We start from the raw sequence: 25448 nt of genomic DNA, 5'->3' as shown, positions 1-25448 counted from the left end.
CACCACTGTGACAGAAGAATAGATTTTTGTGTCGTATCAGTTAGTAACAATTTTTTTTTACATCTTATCATTGTACAAGAGGAAATCAAAGATTTTGCTACGGATGCTACAAAGTTTGACGGAAGGAACCAGGTTAACTTTGAATAGATAGACGCTGTGATTTGCTCAGTTTAATGCATTTTAAACAATTATTCAGACTACACTTATGAGCTATGAAGAATCCAAACATGCTACAACAGGTGAAAGGGTATGTAAGCAGTGGATCCAATCGATAAGCTAAAGACAGAGTTAAATATTAGAATCCAGTTGAACCGATTATAGGCTACACAAGAAAAAAAATTATAGATTAGTCTGAAGAGTCCGAGAAGAAGGGCTATGATTACATGAGTTATCTATAAGGAAGCATGCTGTAAACATATATCTGTTGTTAGACCATTCATTTGTAAATTATTTTGTTTACAAATTAATTTCATATCTTCAACTCAAAGATCTGATGCGATGCGAGTTGTTATGGAGACACAAGTAATCCAATATCTTCTAGCCATTACTTGGGACTTGCTATTCATTTTTCTTACCAAGATCTCAAAAAAAATGATAAACATCCTCAGAGGCACAGGGCTTTGGCATCCACACTTAGCATTATATAAATTACGAGAAGCAAATAATCCAGGGTAAGATTTCAAAAGACTCAACACCACAACCACCATCTGGAAACATATGTACCAACATTTTCCCTCGGCTATCCTCAAGTCTCTGTCACATCATCAACTGGATGGCAGAGGTAATAGGGAATTCAAAATCAGTGTTTATAATACAATAGACTGGGAATCTCCATCTTGTTCACCCAATGTCAATGTGAATACAAATGTATAAGGTGAAAAAATATGGATAATATATTTCTTAAATATACAGTCCCACTTTGACAATGTAGGATTCCCAAAACATGACCAAATAAATAGATTCATGTGACATATATTCACCCTAAATTTAATAGACTTAATTTCTCAAAAAAACCCTCTTCACCAATTCTACCAATACATGTTCCAACTAATCTAAAACACCACATCCCATTCAGAGTACCCAAAAAACCAACTGTGAAATCCTCATTCAGATCACCACAAATTCCTCCACAATGTTACTCAATCAATCCAACATCTTCTTAATTCCTACATCCCAACATACATATCCTCTCTTCTGACTTACGTGCCCTCCCTCTTCCCCAATATCGATAGCAGATCCATTAGGTATTATACTCTTGCACTCTGTCTGTTCTTAAATCCTGAATTAAAAATAATCTTAAAACACTTTCCTTGAATAAGTCACTTTCCGAACTGTCCATTAATCTCGTTCGGCAATGTCCTAGGATGTTTTCATTATGTGAAAGGGCTAAATAAATACAACTTTTGTGACAACAAAATTGGCAATTTATAGCAGATACTAAAATTATTTTACGAATACTGGTTCTATGATTCCTTGTAGCCCAATTTTTTCAATACTTGCACTTCTGGCAATGTGATTAAAAGGTTCTTATTTATTATCTTTGTAAACATGAGAGTATTGTCTTGGGAATCTCTAGTCAACAGAGCTTTGCACCGAGTGAATGGGCTTCTCTATGAACAAACATTGCCAGCACTGTCTCTCTTCACTTTTTAAACTTCTGGATACACTGGAGAAAACCGCCACACTCCCAGACCAATCCTGAAGAATAACATACAGCTGACATAGTCCATTCCTGCCAAGTTAATAACTTGTTACCTTGTTTCCTTCTTCAAATCCAGCAATAAATGGTGATAATTTGCAGCCAGTCATACTTAAACAGTATGTCACAGAGCCCGTCCTTGAACCAAGAATTTCAAGGCACAGTTTCATAAATTATATGTAGGAAAAAACATTTCCTCAGTCATCTTTAGTAAATTAGGAATGTCTAGGAACATTGGAAATAGGAGCAGGAGGAGGCCATTTGGCCCCGTGAACCTGCTCTGCCATTCACCTAGATCATGGTTGATCTTCCAGCTCAACACCATTTTTCTGAATTATCCTCATATCCCTTGATATCTTTAATATCTAGAAATCTATCAATGTCTGGGGTACAGAATTCCAAAGATTCACCATACTCCATGAAAAAATTCCTTCTTACCTCAGCCCTAACTGGCCTAACGCTTATTCCAAGACTGCGTCCCCGGTTCTAAACTCTCACCTCCCCCCCCCCACACCCCAGGCAGGAGAAACATCCTTCCTGCATCTATCCCTTGGAGCTATAAGAATTTTGTATCCTTCAAAGTCTCTGGTGAAACATATTTGTGTAAGCATGTTTTGTTTGTTTAGAAACTTTCAATTAATAGGGTTTCATTCGGAAATCTAGATATTTTATTGTAGGGAGATCAGAATATTTTGGGTAAGGATGATGCTCCATTTTCTGTTCATCCAAACTTTTGTGCATCAGGTGATATCAGATGAGCAGACCAGCATCTTATTCTCATGTTCCCACAAACGCTTTGCTACACTGGCTGTGAGGATATACTCAAGCATTCTTAGAACATAGAATAGAACATAGAACATTACAGCGCAGAACAGGCCCTTCGGCCCACGATGTTGCACCGACCAGTTAAAAAAAAACAAAAAAAAACTGTGACCCTCCAACCTAAACCAATTTCTTTTCGTCCATGAACCTATCTACGGATCTCTTAAACGCCCCCAAACTAGGCGCATTTACTACTGATGCTGGCAGGGCATTCCAATCCCTCACCACCCTCTGGGTAAAGAACCTACCCCTGACATCGGTTCTATAACTACCCCCCCTCAATTTAAAGCCATGCCCCCTCGTGCTGGATTTCTCCATCAGAGGAAAAAGGCTATCACTATCCACCCTATCTAAACCTCTAATCATCTTATATGTTTCAATAAGATCCCCTCTTAGCCGCCGCCTTTCCAGCGAAAACAATCCCAAATCCCTCAGCCTCTCCTCATAGGATCTCCCCTCCATACCAGGCAACATCCTTGGGGGGAAACCTTCTGATCCTTCCCTTCCATGTGTATGACACCAGCCTTGGCAGCACAACTCTATTTCACAGACTCTGGGCAGACAAAACAACATCGCATCAATTTGCTGCATAGTACATCAAAACTAAACTTTGCTGCGAAGTTCCTACTTGCATTTTGCGTAGACAGAACCACAAAAATAGTGCAACTAAAAGAGATGGAAATGGCTTTGATCACTTTACCAAATACATAATGAACATTCAACTATTATTGATTTCCTATAATATATACTATCTATATTATTCCTCCAGTAATCAGTTGTGAATGACAAAATTTTCAGCTTTTACACGGTGGGATAAGCTTTTTACCAGCCATTATGAATGGGCAGAAAATTCAGACAAGTCCCCAAGAACCCACCAGCCTCCGTGACAAATCCTCAATGACAACTTCTGTCAGCCAATCTCCCCAGCAAATATTTGAGATAAAATTCTCACAAAGGCCACAGTGTATGCCAGATAAATGTGACTATACATCTTATCTAAGAATTTCCTACCCAACACCATTGCAGGAGCATGTGTAGGGCTCCAGAAGTTCAAAGGTCCTGTACCACCTTCTTATGGTAATTAGGGATGGGCAATTGCAACCTTGCCAACGCTGCCCATATCCGGAGAAGAAATATAAAAAAATTCTTGGGTTTCAAGTGACAAATTGTAAACTTCCTGAACTTTGCTCAAGCATAGAGAAGATTATAGAAATTGATCGAGGAAATTGCTGTCTTATCATCCTTCATCATCTACTGTTCTTGATTTAATTCAGTGAACATTTAAAACAAAAATGGAGGCTTCACCTACAGTTTTGCTGATGGGCACATCTGGATTCCACCTGCCCACTGCTGCCGTCTCCAAGTCCCTCCAGATGGAAAAAGATATGAAAATGTGTCACTAAAAAACCACAACAAAACATTTGCTTGTCAACTTCTTTGAATGTCGGGTCAACTACATTTCTCACTTAAACAAGATCAGTGAAGTATTATACCAAATGAACAGGCAGTTTGTCAAGAAATCCTTTAAATATGTCCACGAGGAGGAATAATGACTTCAACTGAAATATCTTATGATTGACGTCCACTTGAAAACATTCTCATTCAACTACCCAAGTTGAGCAATCCAAATGGGATCTTTCGCCTTTACAGGATCTTCTTGTAAGCCAACTGCTTCACTGTTATAAGGTGAATCAACATGCAAATACCAAAATCTTATTTTCAGTCTTTTAAATGGGAAAGCAAAGAAATAATGTTGACAAATAATAAAAATAAAACATTAATAAACAAGCACTTAAATAAACAGCCAGATCATTTTTATATTGTTTCTGCTCAGTTTTAGTTTCTGGCAGAAAGTCTACACTTAGTGATTTTTAAAAATTCTTTACCCCGTTGAACAAGACGCTAAGTAAGAAGTATAGAAGATGCTACAGTAGCACAAGATCTTTTAAATGCTTATTGTTTCTACCTGTCTACTTGCATTACAAAAGGCTTAAAGATTTCTCAACTTTTCTGTGAAATTTTGCGAATGCCTTATACCACAATGAGCGAGAAATTTAAATATTGCAGTTTTTCCACATTGTCTCCTGAAGCAGCATAATTTATATCAGTGATGGACAACATGACTTAGTTGAAATGCAAGTATTCCCATGACAGTCAAAATGCTTTAAACCTCTCTTTTCAGAAACAGAATCCATCATGGTGCACACATGACAGGCCAGTGACCCAATTCTGTGGCTATCAGCGATTGGAGACTATGTCAGAACAATAATCAGGGTGTCATCTTACAATTACTGAATGTCAAATTCCATGATTATTACAATGGATTCATAGAAATATTTTGGGGATAGCATGTGTTCTTTTCCCCCTTGACATTCAATGGCACTACCATCGCTGAATCTCCCACTATCAACATCCCGAGGGTCACCATTGACCAGAAACTGAACTGGACTAGCCATATAAATACTGTGGCTACCAGAACAGGTCAAAGGCTAGGAATCTTGCAGCGAATAAGTCACCTGCCTTTCCAAAGCCTGTCGACCATCTACAAGGTAGAAGTCAGGAGTGTAATGGAATACTCTTAACTTGCTTGGGTAAGTGCAACTCCAACAACACTCAAGAAGCACGACACCATCCAGGACAAAGCAATCCGTTTGATTGCTACCCCTTCCACGAACATTCAATCACTCCACCACGGACGAACAGTGGGAGCCATGTGTACCATCTACAGGATTCACTGCAGAAACTCACCAAGGTTCCTTTGAAAGCACCGTCAAAACCCACGACCATGACCATCTGGAAGGTCAAGGGCAATAGATGTCGGGGAACACCACCACCTGGAAATTCCCCTCCAAGCCACTCACCATCCTGACTTGGAAAGATATTGCTATTCCTTCATTGTTGCTGGGTCAAAATCCTGGAATTTCCTCCCGAACAGCACTGTGGGTAACCTACACCTCAGGGACTACTGCAGTTTAAGAAGGCAGTTCACCATCACTTTCTCATGGGGCAACTAGGGATGGGCAATAAATGCTGGTTTACCCAGCGATGCCAACATTCCATAAAATGAATTAAAACAAAACACCACAGAGTGCTGAATAAAAATGGCTGGAAGAGTAAAGTGATATCTACTTGCTCCTGAATTTATGCTCTTAAATGTGAAAGTACTAAAAATGCAAACTTCATACGCTCTTTTACTCATTTTGTACACCAGATGGTTGAAAAAACTCCCTACAAGTTAAATATCATTTCATTACAGTACCAAATAATATCCACAAAATATTACTAGGAAATTATGAACATGCTGTTGATTAGAACAAACAAGGTTCAAGTTATATACTGAATGAACAATGATGGACAAACAGATCAGTGCTTTTACAAAGGACTGAAGACATGGTGTAGAAAGGCAAAAATTAAATAAGAGAGTTGCATACAAATAGCGCTTTTCAAAACCATCAGGTGTGCCAAGTCACGGGTGTAATGTGGGAAATGGGCTTGCTAGTTTTTGCACAACAAACTCCCACAAAGTCTATGACGTGATAATGATCAGATAATCTGTGATGTCGATTGAAGAATAGTGGCCAGGACACCATAGAATAGATGGTAGGTTCAGGCAACTGTTAAACAGAGAATTATAGACCAATGGGGAAAATTCTAGAGCCCATTATTAAAGATAGCAGAGCACTTGGTAAACAGTGGTAGAATTGGATAGGGTCAACATGGATTTACGAAAGAGAAATCATGCTTGACAGATCTACTGGAATTCTTCGAGGATGTAACTAGTAGAGTTGAAAAGGGGAGCCAGTACATGTGGTTTATTTGGACCTTCAAAAGGCTTTCAACAAAGTCCCACATGAGAGATTAGTATGCAAAATTAATTAAGTTTGTTTATTTATTTGATGTCACAAGTAGGCTTACATTAACACTGCAATGAAGTTACTGTGAAAATCCTTTGGATTGGGGGTAGTGCATTGAGAGGGATAGAAAACTGGTTGGCAGACAGGAAACAAAGAGTAGGAATAAACGGGAACTTTTCCAAATAGCAGGCAGCGACAACTAGGGTACCGCAGAGATCAGTGCTGGGACCCCAGCTATTCACAGTATATATGAATGATTTAGCTGAGGGAACCAAGTGTAATATCTCCAAATTTGCAGTTGATACGAAGCTAGATGTGTGTGTGTGCGCGTGTGCGTGTGCGCGTGAGTCGGGGGGAGGGGGGGTGGGAAGTATCCACTTTGGTAGCAAAAACAGGAAGGCATTATTTTCTGAATGGTTACAAATTAGGAGGGGGAATGTGCAAGGAAACCTGGGTGTCCTTGTACACCAGTTGCTGAAGGTAAGCATGCAGGTGTAGTAGGCGCTAAAGGCGGCAAATGGTATGTTGGCCATCATAGTGAGAGGATTAAAGTACAGCAGCACGGATGTCATGCTGCAATTATACAGGGCCTTAGTGAGGCTACATGTGGAATATTGTGTGCAGTTTTGATCTCCTTATCTGAGGAAAGATGTTCTTGCTATAGAGGGAGTGTAGAGAAGATTTACCAGATTGATTTCTGGGATAGCAGTATTGATGTATGAGGAGAGATAGAGTTAGTTAGGATTATATTTGCCGGAGTTCAGAAGAATGGGGGATCTCATAGAAACCAATAAAATTCTAACAGGACTAGACAGGATGGATATAGGAAGGATGTTCCCGATGGTGGGGGTGACCAGAACCCGGGGTCAAGTCTAAGGATACAGGGTAAACCTTTTAGGACTGAGATGGGAAGAAATTTCTTCACCCAGAGGGTGGTAAACCTGTGGAATTCACTACCACAGAAAGCAGTTGAGGACAAAACATTGTATGTTTCAAGAAGGAGTTAGATATGGCTCTTGGGGCAAAGGAGATCAAAGGATATGGGGGAGGGGAGGCGGAATCAGGCTACTGAGCTGGATGATTAGACATGATCATAATGAATGGCAGAGATGGCCTACTCCTCTTATTTTCTATTCTCTTACTGTTCATAATCAGTGCATATGCGTTTCTCAACCAGAGTGTGAGATCAACTTTTGTGGATTTACATAAAAATGATTATTTATTCATGCATTCACCAGGGGAAGTTTTGCACTATCACACACGAAAAAATATAGTTACAAAGGATACCACACTTTTACCAATTACAAATAAAGGAACAGTTCGGAAGTCACATTACTGGTTCATCTGAAGAGGAAACATGTTGCAGGTCCATTGAGATAATATATTTTCACTCCTGAACATAAGAACATAAGAAATAGGAGCAGGAGTAGGCCATCTAGCCCCTCGAGCCTGCCCCGCCATTCAATAAGATCATGGCTGATCTGACGTGGATCAGTACCACTTACCCGCCTGATCCCCATAACCCTTAATTCCCTTACCGATCAGGAATCCATCCATCCGCGCTTTAAACATATTCAGCGAGGTAGCCTCCACCACCTCAGTGGGCAGAGAATTCCAGAGATTCACCACCCTCTGGGAGAAGAAGTTCCTCCTCAACTCTGTCTTAAACCGACCCCCCTTTATTTTGAGGCTGTGTCCTCTAGTTTTAACTTCCTTACTAAGTGGAAAGAATCTCTCCGCCTCCACCCTATCCAGCCCCCGCATTATCTTATAAGTCTCCATAAGATCCCCCCTCATCCTTCTAAACTCCAACGAGTACAAACCCAATCTCCTCAGCCTCTCCTCATAATCCAAACCCCTCATCTCCGGTATCAACCTGGTGAACCTTCTCTGCACTCCCTCCAATGCCAATATATCCTTCCTCATATAAGGGGACCAATACTGCACACAGTATTCCAGCTGCGGCCTCACCAATACCCTGAAGGGGTAGCTTTGGTGGTTTCAATAGCTGGGGTCATATTTCAGCCTTGTTGCAGGATCCCTTCAAAGAGATGGACTTTTCCGGCAGATCTCAAAGTTGGTTACTTGTTGTTTTCTTCCCAGGAGGTCAAGTTTTTGTGCATATGGACTTGGGATCAGAACCAGGTGGGAGATTTTTAAGATGCAAGCAGCCACCAGGTTTAAAAAGACATGGGTCTACTGCCCATTTCTGCCGTTTACATCCTTTAGCTAATGTTCCGTGTAGACTGACGAGTTTCGCTCTGATCTTTGAGATAAAAGAAGTTGGTTTTGGTCACATGATCAACTGCTGCTGTCCACCCAAAATGGTTTGGAGTTCTGAAGCTATTGCTACACAATAGAAGATGGCTATTCACACCCACTTCGATTAACTGGTTTCTGAAATTCCCTTTTGTTCAACATAGAGCTCACAGTCAGTCAGCGTAGGTGTTTATAGATTTTGAGTTTCAGGTAAACCACAAACAGCAGGCGTAAACCCCAAAAAGAGGTTTCATCTTGGTATTCATGAGGGAGGCTCACACCCATGGTTATTCAATCAGGAACTTTTCAGGGACTTGAGACAGAAATTGAAAAAAGGCAGCTGACCTTTGACAGTCATCCTAGCAGTTTTGTTAGCGTCCATTTTTAAATAAAAGACAGTTCCAGAAAATTATACACTGAATGCAATCAACGTTTAAAGTTATGAATAGATAGGCCTTCAGAGTGCATGACAATGGAAAATAAATTCAATGACATGAAAAGATAAATTCAATGTCACCAAAATCTATTCTGGAAAAATATAGCTCCAGCATAGTACTGATGACAAAGATATCCTAGTATTATCCATCCTTATAAATATAGGCAATATGGTCATCAACTTTCCTAGGATCCTCTCCCCGCTAAATGTTCACTCAGATAAAGAAGAGTAATTATGTAACTCATAAATGAAACTCCTTGCTTCAAAACCATAAGTCAGATCACTCAGCCAGCCTGTCTAAGTTACCCTGCAGCCTCTTAAGACCATAAGACATAGGAGCAGAATTAGGCCACTCGGCCCATCGAGGCTGCTCCACCATTCAATCATGGCTGATATTTTTCTCATCCCCATTCTCCTGCCTTTTTCCCATAACACCTATCTACCTATATCTTAAAGACACTCAATGACCTGGCCTCCACAGCCTTCTGCGGCAAAGAGTTCCATAGATTCACCACTCTCTGGCTGAAGAAATTCCTCCTCATCTCTGTTTTAAAGGATCGTCCCTTTAGCCTGAGGTTGTGCCCTCTGGTTCTAATTTTTCCCTACTAATGGAAACATCCTTTCCATGTCCACTCTATCCAGGCCTCGCAGTATCCTGTAAGTTTCAATAAGATCTCCCCTCATCCTTCTAAACTCCAATGAGTACAGACCCAGAGTCCTCAAATGTTCCTCATATGACAAGCTCTTCATTCCAGGGATTAATCTTGTGAACCTCCTCTGGACCCTTTCCAAGGCCAGCACATCCTTCCTTAGATATGCGGCCCAAAACTGCTCACAATACTCCAAATGAGGTCTGACCAGAGCCTTATAAAGCCTCAGAAGTACGTCCCCGCTCTTGTATTCTAGCCCTCTCGACATGAATGCTAACATTGCATTTGCCTTCCTAACTGCCAACTGAACCTGGCCTTCCTAACTGCCAACTGAACCTGTACATTAACCTTAAGAGCATCTTGAACAATGACTCCCAAGTCCCTTAGCATCCTCCTCACACACTGTCACCGGCTTAGTGTCTTCTGCAAATTTGGAGATATTGTATTCAGTTCCTTGGTCCAAATCATTAATGTATATGGTGAAAAGCTGGGGTCCCAGCACTGAACCCTGCAGTACCCCACTAGCCACTGCCTGCCACTCTGAAAAGGACCCGTTTGTTCCCACTCTCTGCTTCCTGTCTGCCAACCAGTTTTTTATCCACGTCAATATATTACCCCCAATACCATGAGCTTTAATTTTGCTCACTAATCTCATGTCGAACCTTGTCAAAAGTCTTTTTAAAGTCCAGATACACAACATCCACTGGTTCACCCTTGTCTACTCTACTGGTCACATCCTCAAAAAATTCCAAAAGATTTGTCAAGCACGATTTCCCTATAGTGAATCCATGTTGACTTAGACCGATCCTGTCACCGCTTTCCAAATGCGCAGTTATTACATCCTTAAGAATTGACTCTCGCATTTACCCCACCATCGATATCAGGCTAAACGGTCTATAATTCCCTGTTTTCTCTCTCTCTTTTAAAAAGTGGGGTTACATTAGTTATCTTCCAATCCACTGGAATGCTTCCAGTGTCTATAGAATGCTGGAAAATGATCACCAATGCATCCACGATTTCTAGGGCCACTTCCTTAAGTACTCTGGGATGCAGATCACCAGGCCCTCGGGACTTTGAGTTTTAATCCCAGCAATTTCCCCAATACAATTTCCTGACTATTAAGGATTTCCTTCAGTTCCTCCTTCATGCTAGACTCTCTGTCCCCTAGTATTTCTGCATAACATCTACAGAACACTAAATAAATCTAAATAGAACAATGTAGCTCAACTTTTCCTCCAGCATCGGAGATGGCAATAACATGGAAATGTATATAAATTTCACTTTTTTCCTCATTTTAAAAGTCAGCCTATTTTCCAGTCTTAAATCCATAAACGCAGCTGCATAATTTAATGAAACCTATGCACAGTGGTAAATATTGGAGATGGCACAGTTACACATCAGTAGCATATTATACTACTTAAGGAAAAGGACAATTCAATAGTATAACACATTAGTTTGCTGACTCACTTCCACAAACAACACAGATTGAAGTCTATAAATTACTATACAAGAAGTTTCCATCCCTGACTGAACAAACAGGACGAGAAACAGATGGAAAGCTTTCACACAAATCTGACCAGCCAATTCCAGAGCAGGAAGTGAGGGGGGCTGGGGGCAGGGGTTGACCAGCCAATTCCAGAGCAGGAAAGTGAGGGGGGCTAGGGGCGGGTGGGGGGGGGGGGGGGGGAGGCAGTGAAGCCTGGGAAATCACCTACCCTTCACCCACAGGTGGTGAATAACATGGGAGACCAAAAGAGAATAAATGCCTTATAAATAGAATCACAAACAATTAAATGCACTCAAGTTCATTTTACTGTTCACGATCAAAGGGGGTGCAGGGATAAATGACAAGCAAAATCAAAATATGCTGCAAATGTTACATCTGTCTGTAGACATTCCTAAGTAGGTGACAGCATGCAGAGCATTTGAATTTTCAGTCAGCATGAACCCCAGCAATCATACGGAATTAAATTTCTAACCTTCAATTATGAGAGTTGTGCAGCTAATGTTTACAGTAACATGTTAAAGTTCACCAATACTGCTGAAATACTTAATTTACAACAAAGTTAGCCATTAAAAGCTTGCACTTTAGTTCAATTTGCAATATTATTAACACAGTGGAACAAATCGAAAGATCAAAATACAGTCTCTTTACACCAGGTTGTATCTGTTCTGTACTTGTGAAATTAGTATTAAAGCAACTTTTAATATGAGCTATAAAAATAACAATAAGCAGAGACTGTGATCAAAAACCTCAAATCTGGTCAGAACTCTTGACAGAACAGACCAGGTATTGACTCTCGTTGGTAGAAGAACAATGTGTTATCCATGTTCCAAAGAGGAAACCAGATGTCTGTGTCGTGGCCCTGTTTTTATCAGCTATAGACCGCTGTGGTCTAGAATTACTGCACAGCATGCTGCAAAAAAACTCCACACACTAATTCGCAGTATATTTACAATGTACCACATTCTTCACATTGGTTTCAATTGCACTGCAATTTTATCTTTGCAATTTTGAAAAACGAATAGCTAACCTTCAGTGAAATGTGACATGTCCACTTATCCTTCAGAAAAATATGTTATAAGCTTCATAAAGCAAAGTGTTATGAAAAAATGCCATATTGGGGGAAAAATTAATCATGCATTTTTGAGCTATTCAAACTTCACCGATTCCCTCTCATTTGGGAGTTCGACTCAGTTTACCTTGCAGATATGGCTGAATGATGGGACAAATCTCATGGAAACTGAAACCTGTAGTGTTGAAAACAATGGAAATTGTTTGCACCGTAGCATACGTAGATAAAAAAGGTAGACTATCATTTAGATAGCATGGAATCCATAGCTTTTAGAAATGATACAAATCACTTTGTACATAATGAATTCCCTTTGAGCGCCATGGGAGTTATGTGGTCAAACCTGGCTGCTATTTTACATACAAAACCTCACAAACAGCAATGAGGTGAATGGTCGGTTAACTACGTTTTGATGTTAATGCTGGAGGGAGCATAACTGGTCAGCGCACTGGCTAAATGCCTTTCTCTTCTTTAAAAAAAGTGCCACACGATTCTTTAAAATGCACTTCAACAACTGTAAAAGTAGTGCAACTCTTTAGAAAACACCTTCAAATAGAAATAATTTTAAATCAGTAAAATAGTTTTTCGACCACCAATTGAGCATCAACTGATAATCAGCAATTAAAACAGAATTTCAATTCCTGTAATTTTGTTTATGGATCAAATTCATGTGTAGTACTTGCTTGACTTAATCCATCCGATTTATATCTATTTCACACAACGCTAATTAACTAAAAAGGAAATATATGCAAGTCTGGCTCACTTTCACACCATTCAGACAAAAGGTAAACCGAAGACTGGTCTAAATGATGAACATATTTTATACTTAAATCAAAGCCATATTTTTCTTTAAAGATCTTAAATATAACCAAAAATATATTTCAAATGTCAAGTTTAAAATTTATATATAAAGTAAAACTTTTAAAATCGAATTTCCCCTGCAATGATCTCACTCCATATAAACATCAAAGTGTGGGTCTTCAAAAAGGAATTACCAGAGCACAAAATCATTATGCAAAATAGCACAGGGAGAATGACATACAAGGCATAATGCAAGTCTTTAGGTCCAAATCCTAATTTTTTTTGTATGATTCAGAAATGCATAATCAGATTCCAAAACAATTCAAACTGAGATTTGAAGGACCGGTCATTAGTGGTCACGGGCAGTAACATTCCTCCTTCAACAACAGAATTGTAGTACAGGAGTTGTATGTTGCAGGGCAAGTAGAAATCAAATTCAGGATTGGAATTAAAAATAAATTAGATTTTACCATCTCATATCTTTGTTTTATACAAACCCATCAATAGTAAGGAAATGTTGGTGTAGCTACATCCTTACTAATCATAAAAAAGTCACTGCTGTAATTTCCACATTGGTGTAAAGTGGTTACAGTAGCAGGTCCCATCTGATACTAAAGTGCATTAAATCCAAGCACCTCCACAAAGCTCACACCAACTATGCTACAACTCTACCCACACGCAGAACTCCGCTTGCCTGCACAACCACATTTCAAAAGCTCAGGCAGTTCATTGGACCACACGGCAACTTCCAAAACTTTGACTGGAGCGTTTTGAAATTCTTAGAAAGCAGACAGACATCCGCACTACTCAATGAAGTGAAAAATTATCTGGAATGCTCAGATGGCCACTTGCAATGACATCCATTCTCACTGCACCTGAAAGTTGGTTAGCCCAAGGTTAATGGAAATGATAAACAGGTCTGCCAACTCATCATTGGAAACAGGTGCCACTGCACTATAGCTGCAGCCTAAGAGTGATGCAGGTTCCATTTGAACATATGAAACTATTTATTTTTAAGAGTTGCATATGTCAAAATGTCACATTTTAAATCAAACTGAGTGGCCATCACTGCTAATTAGTGACACATGGCCAAATTTAAACACCCCAATTTCAAAGGAGCAAGACATCAATCAGAAAATTGAGTCATAGTGGAAATGATTAGTTAATTTATAAATTTACTTCCAAAAATTGCACTAAATGTAGGTTAAAAGTACAAACAAACAGTAGAGCTATTGATTGCAGGAAAATGGAAAATAACTAGTTTTAACGACTGGTATTTCTACTCATGTTGATACAATGTTCTGAGGAAGGTGCCTAATTAAGACTGGAACTAAAAAAAACAAGAGTATATTAAGAAAGTATTAGAGATTAGCAGGTATAAATAAGATCTGTATGACAAGCAATTATGGGAACAGTGGAATATGAAAATTGGCTATGTGGCTGATAGTGAGGAGGTTAGCTGCAGGAAGATAACAATGGCCTGGTCAGGTGGGCAGAAAAGTGGCAAAATGGAATTCAAATTGGTGAAGGGTGAGATGATGCACTTGGGCAGGTCAAATAAGGCAAAGGATTGCACACGGTTAATGGGAGTACATGGAGAAGTGTAGAGAGAGTGAGGGACCTTGGAGTGAAATTTCACAGATCCTTGAAGGTCGCAGGAAAGGTTGATAAAATGGTTAAAGCAGTTTATGGAATCCTAAGAGTAGGGAGGTCATGCTGGAACTGTACAAATCATTACAGGCCACAACATGTGTGCAGTTCCAGTCACCTTATTACCGAAAGGATGTAACTGCACTAGAGAAGGTACAGAGGAGATTTACAAGGACATTACCAGTACTCGAAAAATGCGGCCATGTGGAAAGACTGGATAGGCTGGGGTAATTCTCCTTATAACTGAGGGGGCTGGGGGGAGATTTGATTGAGATTAATAAAATTGTGAGGGGCTGAGTGTGGATGGGGAGGATCTATTTACCTCAGCAGAGAAGTTAGTGACTAGGGGACGTGGATTTAAATGATTGGTAGAGAAATGAGACAGGGGAGATGAGAAAAAACAAACTACCAAGAGGGTATTACAGGTATGGACCTCATTACCGGAAAATGGTACTAGAGACAGAAACCTTCAACTCATTCAAAGGTAGGTGGATATGCACTTAAAATGCCGTAATCTATTGGGCTACAAGCCAAACGCTGGAATGTGGGATTAGGTTGGGTGGCTTGTTTTTTGGTTGGCAGAGAGATGATGGCTCAAGTAGCCTCCTGTACCATAAACCTTTAATGATTCTATGACACGTGGTGACTAATCAGACTATTTTTGCATTATTACAGTCTCAGAATTTAATAACTTAAATCCCTTACTTGGGAACACATTTGGAAGCTATTTCTTGTTTCTGACAAAAATGTAGCTTGCGAACAATGTGAGGCCTATGGATCTTCTTCTGGAGGTTTCCACAAGCCCCCACATTTTTAGAAACCAATACAGGAGTGAGATAAATTTGTGGTCTATCTTGGAGCATTTGCAACCTGAAGTGCAATAATAAATGTGTAAAACAGTTCTGCATTCCGCAGCACACTATTTATACAGGTTGAGTATCCTTTACCCGAAACACTTGGGCTGACTGAATTCGCATTTTAGATAATTGCAGTTTTCAGATACCACGTATAAACTTACATTCAATAGCCTAAGCCTAGGCTAGCTGTGGTCCAAAGTAAATAAAATGGCTAGAAAAGCAAAATATATCACTGAACAATAAATACTGGGCACCTGTAATAAGTTTCTTTTTGATAGGTTCACCACCAAAAAAATCCTAAAGTAAACTGTGCAAACAACTAGAATTCCTGTGCCAAAGGTTGATAAGGTTAAAAAAGTGTGCTTTTTGGATGTGCTTGATTTTTGGATAAAAGATATTCAATCTGTACCATCTACAATGGCAACCAGACCTGTATATGTTGAGTACATTGAAAGACTAAGGGAATGAGAACAATATACGTACAGTAGAAAATCTTATGATGAGAAAGACAGGTTCCTACGGATGCACTGTGAACTGAATCAGCTTTTTTATTATAGTATGATGGGCTCCATTTTAGCTTCCAGCTGTTTTATCCAGGCTTTAGTTAAACAATTAAACAAAAATCTAAGTTACAAAATGGTTACTTTCACTCAATCCTTCAAAACTAAACATTTTTATACTTGAAATTGTAAATGTTGCTACAGAACCATTAATTTTTGAATGTTTGGTCCTGCCACTCACTATATCACCCGAATGGAATCTGGATCAGACATTGTTGTGTAACATATTGCTGCCTGACATTAATAAAAAATTACTAAACTATTGTACTTTATTCTGCCCACTCTAACTGAATAAGTCCTTTGCAGCTGCTACAAAGACAGACATAGCAATAGGTCAATTTTAAAGAGTCTTACCACCTGCAAAGCATTTCAAATTATTATAAAAATCAAGGTCAAATTTTAAGATCTTTTTATTTCTCTCTCGGTTTCCGACGATAACTTTGAATAACCTGCTCAAAATAATAAACGTTGATCTAATTTGGAAAGTGGGTGGACAGTGGGAAGATAGGTTATTGAATCACTGGTTGATCTAATCTTCCAAACACCAAATAACTGTCCTTCAACACTGCAGTTTGTTTTGACACTTAAGCTTCAACTATTTATGCTGATAATACTAGTCAATTCAGATAAAGGGGGAAAACTGTCATTGGAAAAGGAAGCAAGCTAGAAAATACAAATACCTCAAAATTCCCTTCTTCCAAACAAGCATCGATCCATGCGTCATCAACTTGCATTCACAGAACATAGAATAAAGCCCAAGGCACAAACCCAGAGTGTGATATGAAAAAAAACAGGTCCAAGGAAATGTTAGAAAACTGTCCAAAAGCTTTGTTCAAGAGAAGGGTTTAAAGAAGATTGGTTAAAAAGGGGAATGGAGATATTAGGGAGAGATTGCAAGGCCCATGTGGCAAAAAGCATGACCACCAATGGTGGGATGAAGGGAAAGAGGATATGTAAAAGAGGAAAAGGACAGAGAAACAGAGTTCTGGAAAGAGCGAGTTTCTGGGAGGGTAAAGAAATAAGGAGGTGTGAGGGTTTGAAGGATTTAAACATAAGGATAGCAATTTTCAATTAGAAAGCCAGGAGCCAACGTGTCTCAGTGCAGATAGCAGTGATGTACAAGAAGGACTTTGTGCAGGCTGCATGCAGTAACTTAAGGGATGAGCTGAAGTTGCATGATTGGTCAGAAAGAAACAACCTTGAAGCTGATAACAAAAGTGCGGATCAGGGTTTCAGTGACAGAGGGGCTGAGTAGGGTTGGAGACAGATGACATTACAAAGGCGGAAGTAGACAATCTTCAGGCTGGAGACAAAATGGGATTTGAAGCTTACTGCAGGAAAGAATAGAATCTGAACAGACTTACGTTCTTGTAAATTATTTGGGGATTTTGTAGTTATTCACAATTTACAATAAAATTGTAATGTTTTCCCCAGAGCTTCCATGGTGGTTTATTGCAGTATATTTACACAGGAAAACAAAATTATCAATCTGTAAATTTCCATTTGCATGCTTTAGCACTTTGTTGGCAACCCCCAAAGTAATTTTATTTTAAATTATAAACAAATTATGCTAGGTTTCCATTTTTCAAACAGAATGTCAGTAATTTTTGATATCTCTAACAGCTGTATGAACTTAGTTCACCATTTTAAACAAAATGATCTAATTTAATGCATGATGTTTGATTGCCCATAGCACCACAAAGAAAATGTCTGTCTCTTGTAAACGTTTGTAAATCAAAAAATAACACATTTTATTAGTTATTAAGTTATTAAAGGATTGTCTCTCATTTGAGGAGTTAAGCAATGTTCGAAGAACAAAGATCACGTTTGCTGGTTAATACATAGTTTTATGCCACCCTCATTAACGGTGTGAGCCATTTATGCTTTTCTTCCTTTACATTTCATTTCATACTTAAGTAAAACGAAAATGCATTAATCTATCAATTTACTTATTGCACTCAAACCAAAGTCAAAGTCAAGAAGGCTGTGGATTTAAACCCCGCACCAGGGTTTGAATGTAATTCAGGTTGACAATTCAGTGCGGTGCTGTGGAGTGCTGCATTATTTCCACTGCGAGTCTTAGTTTGGTATAAATACAGATTAGTCAAATTTGAAAATGAGCTCCATCTGTCCCCATAACCCTCGACTCCCTTGTCAATCAAAAATCTAACACAGCCTTGAATATATTCAGTGACCTTGCATCCAGAGCGCTCTGGTGAAGAGAATTCGACAGACTAATGACTGAGTCAAAGAAATCTCAACTCAATCTTAAATGGGAGACCCCTAATTTTTAAATTCTATCTGCTAGTTCTAGATTCACCCAAGGGGTAACGTTTTTTCAGAATCAAGTCCCCTCAAGATCTTTGAAGTTTCAATAAGATCACATCTCATTCTACTAAACTCCAATGCGTAGAGGCCCATTGCTGAAACCTTCCTCATAAGAAGCTCTTTCATTCCAGGAATCAGTGGGTGAATCATCTGTGAATTGCTTCTTGTGCAATTATATCATTTCCTGAGTAAGGAGATCAAAGCTTCACACAGTGCTCTCGTTAGACGGCTGGATCAAAATCCCAAATTACATTAGGATGCCAGATTAGACTCCAACAATTTTTCTATTTTAGCCTAAATGTAAGGATAGAATGCTTCACGCCTGGAGTAATTCCACTGACAAATTAGGGATCTTCTATAGTAAAACAAACTTTATTTCGTAACACAGTTTAACTATAACTCTAACAAATGATGCAGCTTAACTATTAACAGTACTAGTTAAAAATGAAAAGGAAACAACTTTAATTTCTAACTTATGTCTGTTTCAGTTCCAATTAAGCAACATTCATCTTAGACTCAAAATACACTTTAAATACAGTTAGCAACCATAAATATACTTGCTATAATAAATGTAATTAGTCTTGAAGCTTTCAGAGAGAGGTAAATGAGTTTCAGCAGCTTGCAGAAAACTTCTGTCTTCAAGCAATTCCCAGCCAGAACTGAAAAGCTTTTTTTCTCTGCTACAGACCTATCTCCTCCCATTAACTATATTATAGAATGTTATAGAATCCTTACCGTGCAGGAGGAGGCCATTCAGCCCATCGAGCCTGCACCGACCACAATCCCACCTAGGCCCTATTCCCACAACACCACATATTTACACTGATAATCCCCCTGACAATAACAGACAATTTAGCATGGCCAATCCACCTAACCCGCACATCTTTGGACTGACGGAGGAAACCAGAGCACCTGGAGGAAACCCATGCAAATGGGGGAGAATGTGCAAACTCCACATAGACAATGACCTAAACCGGGAATCGCACGCAGGTCCCTGGCGCTGTGAGGCAGCAGTGCTAACCACTGTGCCAGCGCGCGGCCCATGTGCCACCCACTCATCACATGACCCTATATATCTAAACCCACATTCCATTCCTGTAATCAAAACCCCAGGGGAAATCACCATCTATAAAAAAGAATCCATTAGCTCAATTCTAAGTAAACACTGTATGTCTAAAATGAGTAATTATTTTACTCTCCCAGCATCTGAGCTAAATGTTTCCCAGACACACCAACTGCCTGCAGAATAGAGCTGAATCTGTAAACAGTCCCCTTAAACATAAAAATATATCTATAGCAATAGCACACTCTAGATAGGATCTCACTTAGTATTGATGTAGCAAGAATTTCTTAGTTTGGTACTCAATCCCCCTTGCAATAAATGCCAATGTCCATTTGTCTTCCTAATCATTCCCTGTACCTACATATTAACTTGTAGCAGGATATCCAGATCCCTCTGTACCAGAGTTCTACAGTTTTGCCATTCAAATAATATATTGCTTCTCTATTCTTCTCACCAAAGAGAGAATCTCCATTACAAGGGAGGAAGTGTAACATTAAAACTACACAAATCTCCAGGGCCTGATGGCATCTATCCTAGACTGCTCAGGGAGACATGAGATGCAATTGCTGGGCCTCTGACGGAAATCTTTGTCTCTTAGTTGGACACAGGTGAGGGCCCTGAGGATTGGAGGATAGCGAATGTGGTACCGTTATTTAAGAAGGGTAGCAGGGATAACCCGGGTCATTATAGGCCAGTGAGCTTGACGTCCATGGTAGGGAAGTTGTTGGAGAGGATTCTTAGAGACAGGATGTATGCCGATTTAGAACAGAACAAACTCATTAGTGACAGACAGCATGGTTTTATAAGAGGGAGGTCGTGCCTTACAAATTTAGTGGAGTTTTTTGAGGAAGTGACAAAAACGGTTGACGAAGGAAGGGCCGTGGATGTCATCTATATGGATTTCAGTAAGGCATTTGACAAAGTCCCTCATGGCAGGTTGGTTAAGAAGGTTAAGGTTCATGTGATACAAGGAGAGGTGGCTAGATGGGTAGAAAACTGGCTTGGCCACAGGAGACAGAGGATAGCAGTCGAAGGGTCTTTTTCCGGCTGGAGGTCTGTGACCAGTGGTGTTCCGCAGGGCTCTGTACTGGGACTCTGCTATTTGTGATATATATAAATGATTTGGAAGGTGGTGTAACTGGTGTTATCAGCAAGTTTGCGGATGACATGAAGATGGCTGGACTTGCGGATAGCGATGAACATTGTCGGGCAATACAGCAGGATATAGACAGGCTGGAAAATTGGGCGGAGAAATGGCAGATGGAATTTAATCCAGATAAATGCGAAGTGATGCATTTTGGAAGAACTAACGTAGGGGGGAGTTATACAATAAATGGCAGAGCCATCAAGAGTATAGAAACACAGAGGGACCTAGGCGTGCAAGTCCACAAATCCTTGAAGGTGGCAGCACAGGTGGAAAAAGTGGTGAAGAAGGCATATCGTATGCTTGCCTTTATAGGACGGGGTATAGAGTATAAAAGCTGGAGTCTGATGTTGCAGCTGTATAGAACGCTGGTTAGGCCACATTTGGAGTACTGCGTCCAGTTCTGGTCACCGCACTACCAGAAGGACGTGGAGGCGTTAGAGAGAGTGCAGAGAAGGTTTACCAGGATGTTGCCTGGTGTGGAGGGTCTTCACCAAGAGGAGAGATTGAGTAAACTGGGCTTATTCTCCCTGGAAAGACGGAGAATGAGGGGAGACCTAATAGAGGTGTACAAAATTATGAAAGGTATAGATAGGGTGAACAGTGGGAAGATTTTTCCCAGGTCGGAGGTGACGATCACGAGGGGTCACGGGCTCAAGGTGAGAGGTATAACTCAGATATCAGAGGGACGTTTTTTTTTAAACACAGAGTGGTGGGGGCCTGGAATGCGCTGCCAAGTAGGGTGGTGGAGGCAGACAAGCTGGCATCGGTTAAGACTTACCTGGATAGTCACATGAGCAGTCTGGGAATAGAGGGATACAAACGAATGGTCTAGTTGGACCAATGAGCGGCACAGGCTTGGAGGGCCGAAGGGCCTGTTTCCTGTGCTGTACTGTTCTTTGTTCTTTGTTCAAAGTGGATAAATTCACATAATACTTCATCTGCCCAATTTCTGTCCACTCACTTAACCTACATAAATTCCTCTGTAGGTTTTTCTACTTGGCTTTGTACTACAGCAAATTTAGCTACCATACATTCAGACTTTCCATCTAAGTCATTGATATAGATTGTAAACAGTTGACGTCCTAACACAGATTCCTGTGGCACTTCACTCATGACAAGTTGCCAAACCAAAAAAGACGCATTTATCCCTACTCTGTGCTTTCTGTTAACCTATCCTTTATCCATGCTAATGTTACCCCCTACACTATGCACTCTTATGTTCTGAAGTGATCTTTTATACAGCACCATATCAAATGTCTTTTGAAAATCCAATCCATCACATCTACAGGTTCCCCCTTTATCTACCTTGCTTATTGCTTCCTCAAAAGAACTTTAGAACATAGAGCATAGAACAGTACAGCACAGTACAGCCCTTCGGCCCTCGATGTTGTGCCGAGCTTTGTCCAAAACCAAGATCAAGCTATCCCACTCCCTATCATTCTGGTGTGCTCCATGTGCCTATCCAATAACTGCTTAAATGTTCCTAAAGTGTCCAACTCCACTATCACAGCAGGCAGTCCATTCCACACCCCAACCACTCTCTGAGTAAAGAACCTACCTCGGACATCTCTCCTATATCTCCCACCATGAACCTTATAGTTATGCCCCCCAGTAACAGCGACATCCACCCGAGGAAATAGTCTCTGAACGCCCACTCTATCTATCCCCCTCATCATCTTATAAACCTCTCTTAAGTCGCCTCTCATCCTCCTCCGCTCTAAAGAGAAAAGCCCTAGCTCCCTCAACCTTTCCTCATAAGACCTACCCTCCAAACCAGGCAGCATCCTGGTAAATCTCCTCTGCACTCTCTCCAATGCTTCCACATCCTTCTTATAGTGAGGTGACCAGAACTGCACACAATATTTCAAATGTGGCCTCACCAAGGTCACGTACACTTGCAGCATAACCCCACAGCTCTTAAACTCAAACCCCCTGTTAATAAACGCTAACACACTATAGGCCTTCTTCACGGCTCTATCCACTTGAGTGGCAACCTTCAGCGATCTGTGGATATGAACCCCAAGATCTCTCTGTTCCTCCACATTCCTCAGAACCCTGCCATTGACCCTGTAATCCGCATTCAAATTTGTCCTACCAAAATGAATCACCTCGCACTTATCAGGGTTAAACTCCATCTGCCATTTTTCGGCCCAGCTCTGCATCCTATCAATGTCTCTTTGCAGCCGATAACAGCCCTCCACCTCATCCACTACTCCACCAATCTTGGTGTCATCAGCAAATTTACTGACCCACCCTTCAGCCCCCTCCTCCAAGTCATTGATAAAAATCACAAATAGCAGAGGGGCCCAGCACTGATCCCTGTGGTACACCGCTGGTAACTGGTCTCCAGTCTGAAAATTTTCCATCCACCACCACCCTCTGTCTTCTGTGAGATAGTAAGAGTTTTAACAACACCAGGTTAAAGTCCAACAGGTTTATTTGGTAGCAAATACCATTAGCTTTCGGAGCGCTGCTCCTTCGTCAGATGGAGTGGAAATGTGCTCTCAAACAGGGCACAGAGACACAAAATCAAGTAACAGAATACTGATTAGAATGCGAATCCCTACAGCCAACCAGATCTTAAAGATACAGACAATGTGGGTGGAGGGAGCATTAAGCACAGGTTAAAGAGATGTGTATTGTCTCCAGACTGTCCTTCCTTTATCCTATAATAAATGTGTATTGCCCGGGCAATACAGCAGGATATAGACAGGCTGGAAAATTGGGCGGAGAAATGGCAGATGGAATTTAATCCAGATAAATGCGAAGTGATGCATTTTGGAAGAACTAACGTAGGGGGGAGTTATACAATAAATGGCAGAGCCATCAAGAGTATAGAAACACAGAGGGACCTAGGCGTGCAAGTCCACAAATCCTTGAAGGTGGCAGCACAGGTGGAAAAGGTGGTGAAGAAGGCATATCGTATGCTTGCCTTTATAGGACGGGGTATAGAGTATAAAAGCTGGAGTCTGATGTTGCAGCTGTATAGAACGCTGGTTAGGCCACATTTGGAGTACTGCGTCCAGTTCTGGTCACCGCACTACCAGAAGGACGTGGAGGCGTTAGAGAGAGTGCAGAGAAGGTTTACCAGGATGTTGCCTGGTGTGGAGGGTCTTCACCAAGAGGAGAGATTGAGTAAACTGGGCTTATTCTCCCTGGAAAGACGGAGAATGAGGGGAGACCTAATAGAGGTGTACAAAATTATGAAAGGTATAGATAGGGTGAACAGTGGGAAGATTTTTCCCAGGTCGGAGGTGACGATCACGAGGGGTCACGGGCTCAAGGTGAGAGGTATAACTCAGATATCAGAGGGACGTTTTTTTTTAAACACAGAGTGGTGGGGGCCTGGAATGCGCTGCCAAGTAGGGTGGTGGAGGCAGACAAGCTGGCATCGGTTAAGACTTACCTGGATAGTCACATGAGCAGTCTGGGAATAGAGGGATACAAACGAATGGTCTAGTTGGACCAATGAGCGGCACAGGCTTGGAGGGCCGAAGGGCCTGTTTCCTGTGCTGTACTGTTCTTTGTTCTTTGTTCAAAGTGGATAAATTCACATAATACTTCATCTGCCCAATTTCTGTCCACTCACTTAACCTACATAAATTCCTCTGTAGGTTTTTCTACTTGGCTTTGTACTACAGCAAATTTAGCTACCATACATTCAGACTTTCCATCTAAGTCATTGATATAGATTGTAAACAGTTGACGTCCTAACACAGATTGAAGGCTAAACTACATCATGGCATTTGACAATCAGACTGTTAGGAAAGATAAAAAAAGGAAAGGAATGTTGCAAATTGAAACAAGTAATAAAAGCAGCTATATATGGGAAGTAAGGGAAATTAACAGTCACTTAAGACCTACAATGGAAAAGTGAAAATACTCCCCCATTTAAAGTAGATATATATTACATCGATAAGGATCTTTAATTTCAAGTTGCATAACTGCTTACTCATTGTGACTGTTACAAGAATCAACATTGCGGCACAGATTTAGTTGAAAATTATTGAATATTGAATAAGGAAATAACTGGAGATAAACACCAGGATGAGCAAGACTTAGTGCAGGGTAGGATACGAGTGACCGGATTTCAAAGAGGATGGAAGGTCAACCATGAGAGCATTTAAAAGGTTAATGAGAAAAACATGGATTAGGGCCTTGTTTTGCAGGTAGGTTGAGGCAGGTACAGATGTGGGAAATATTACAGAAGCAGTTGATAGGGTCGATAAGGGGTTGGAAGTCAGCACACAGCGTAATAGCATGCTGAGTTTGCAAATCTCAGACAGTGGCTTGAGTGGAGTCTGGAGTCGATGACTAAGGTGTGAAAATGCCTTCAGCTTTCCAAACATTTAACTGAAGGAAATTGCAGTTCATCCAAAACAATTGATTGGACAAGTAAAATGACAACACAGAGATAGGTGAGGATAAGGTAGAGATTGGTACCAGTGCATGTGAAAGCGAACCACATGTCCTCGGATATTGTCAGTAGGGAGCAGTATGCAGTTGAGGAAGTGGAATGGAGCCAAGGATATATGCTATGGACACTCGAAAGGTAGTGGTCTAGGTATAGAAGGGAAACATCGCTGGAGATGCTCTACCTGTGGTTTGATAGGTAGGAGTGGAACCAAGTGAGGGCAGTCCCACCGAACAAGAAAGATAAAAGGAAAGTATAGGAGGAGGATGGTCCATGGCTATTGAGATGATTGAGATATCATTGAGCATTTCAAGATCATTATTATGTTGCTATTA

At 40.5% G+C, this 25448-nt stretch overlaps 1 protein-coding gene across 6 annotated transcripts in view; it reads right to left on the bottom strand.

The window, feature by feature from the left end:
* The window catches only part of mtor (mechanistic target of rapamycin kinase), a 316990-nt gene that overhangs the window by 141793 nt on the left and 149749 nt on the right, over window positions 1-25448 (bottom strand). The window lies entirely within an intron of this gene.

Source organism: Mustelus asterias, chromosome 22 (genome assembly GCF_964213995.1).
Source record: "Mustelus asterias chromosome 22, sMusAst1.hap1.1, whole genome shotgun sequence".
NCBI lineage: Eukaryota > Metazoa > Chordata > Chondrichthyes > Carcharhiniformes > Triakidae > Mustelus > Mustelus asterias.
This window is presented reverse-complemented; position numbering and strand designations above follow the sequence as displayed.